This window comes from Vigna radiata, chromosome 1, assembly GCF_000741045.1.
Source record: "Vigna radiata var. radiata cultivar VC1973A chromosome 1, Vradiata_ver6, whole genome shotgun sequence".
NCBI lineage: Eukaryota > Viridiplantae > Streptophyta > Magnoliopsida > Fabales > Fabaceae > Vigna > Vigna radiata.
In genome coordinates this window covers 31,207,222-31,209,495 of record NC_028351.1, presented here as the reverse complement: position 1 = coordinate 31,209,495, position 2,274 = coordinate 31,207,222, and positions in this window count along the sequence as shown.

The window sequence follows — 2,274 nt, the reverse complement described above, 5'->3', positions numbered from 1 at the left end:
TTTAATCAAACGAGAGAGTGATGCATTCAAATATTAAATGTCATTTATAATTGAATTAAAGATGAACGAAATGCATGGGCGCAGAGTAAACCGTCACATTTTATTAAGTTGTTTGAATACGTCAATTCTAATTGAGCAATTTGTTTTTGTTTGTTTTATGGATTTTTAGTGACTTCTAGATTACGGGACTGGCATACTGCTTATAAACAGAAACTATACGTCAGAATTAATAATTACCAATGTCAATTACTAGTAAAGCATTTTTCTTTTCTTCTTCTGTTGAAAGTCTATTTAATTATGTGTAGGATGGAGTTTGAGTTTATTAAAAAAAGTTAGAAAACTTTGCAGTGCAGATTTGTGAAGAAGAATGGTTTTGGAATACGTGTTCAATCAAATAAAAACAAAAGACAGCCATATTAGTATGTTGTAGAAGGTCAATACAAAAGGAAAAATTGTATGAATGAAGAATATTAGGATAACATTTGTAAGAGGAAAAAAAGTGCTTAAATTTTCCGAAGAGGTGACATGAAAAACATTTGGATTATTAAATATTTGAACAATGACTAAAATCATGTCATGCTTAGTTTGGTCAGAGGCAATGGTTGGAAAAAACTTGTATCTATTTTAACAGATCATGACTTAGCTATTGGAACTACTATTGCCAAAGTATTTCCAGGAATACATCATCACCTTTGCTTGTGCCAAATTATGAAGAAGTTTCCTAAGAAGTTAATGCGTTTTCCAACAACTGAGAAAAACAAATAAAAAGCAACCATGACTAGGTCGTGCTATGTGTAATATTATTGATTTCTTTAAGGGGCAAGCCGTCTATATGTGATATTAATTTTAAAAAATATAATATAGAGCGAAGACGAATACAAGAGTGTCAAGACAGTATTGTGACGCAAATTACTTATTTTGCACCATTTTATATTTTACTAATGTCTAATTATATGAAACTTTAAGCGTTATAGATTGAGTTATTGAGTATGTTGAGGGAATAACTCCATATTGATGACTTATGAACAAAAACTCATGAAAATATATTTGAGAAAGACTTTACAACACAATCAAGGATACTATCATATAAGTTAATTTTAATATCAAGTTGACACTTATCTTTTTTTATTCTATTAAATATTTGTATAAAATATTTCAATTTGACTTGTTTTTGCAGGTTTTGATGACTACATATAGACAAAAGAGAAAAATAAAGAAAATGAAAGAATTCTAAACAATTTTAGACAAAACTGACTTTGGCCCAATTGAACATTAATCTTGAGGCTTGAGCCATATAAATGAGGCTAACTCATCTCGCAGGGACCTCAAACATTAAACATGAGGCTAAGCCACAAAGTATCCTTCTTAAAAAAGTTATTTCAAAGGATATAAAACCAAAAGCATGAGGCCTAAGCTACAAAGTAAACTCACTTTGAAAGGAAACCTTTATAGTTGGAGGCACACTTTTACCCCTGAAGCCACACTCTGCAAAGTTTATAAAAACATAGTTGCTCCTTTATTTTAAGAGACTTCTGGATATATCTTAGAGAGAGACATTTGGATAGTTTCTCATACACTTTCCCATGTACTTTAAAGAATATTATCAGAAGTTTAAGAGATGATGACTCTTCCTTGTATGTATTCTTTCCATCCATTATGAGGACCTAAATCTCTTAAACTGTTGAAGCAAATATGCAACCCTTTGAAACTCTCTTGTATTGGTACTGTTTTATTTATGAAAGTGTTGATAGGGGAAGCAATCACTAGTACAAAATAGGCTTTTTTAAGTCTGTTATTTTGGGTTTTTTAAGTCTGTTGTTGACCAACAGACTTAAATGTTAAGTCTGTTGTTGACCAACAGACTTAGATCTTCGTACACAAATTTAAGTTTGTTGTGACCATAACAGACTTAAATTTGCTATATTTTTTTTTTATTTTATTTGTTTAGTCATTAAACCAAAACCTGAAATACAAAAAATTTTCCAGAACAGAATATATATTTCCAATTGTTCATGTCTAATACATAATAAAGANTTCCAAAATCAAAATAAACAAGATGTCTAACTTCAAATTTGTAGTTTAGAGAAAGTCTAACTTCAACTTTTTAAGTACAAACATAACCAAAATTCAAACTTAAACAACACCTAATCAAAATCTAATCTCCACGTTGTAGAAGACAACTTGCCCATTCATGTGTTATTTCGGCAATGGTCTCTTTCAATATTGGTGATGGATCATTGAACACCTAAAACAAAAAATGTTATTATGTAGTGG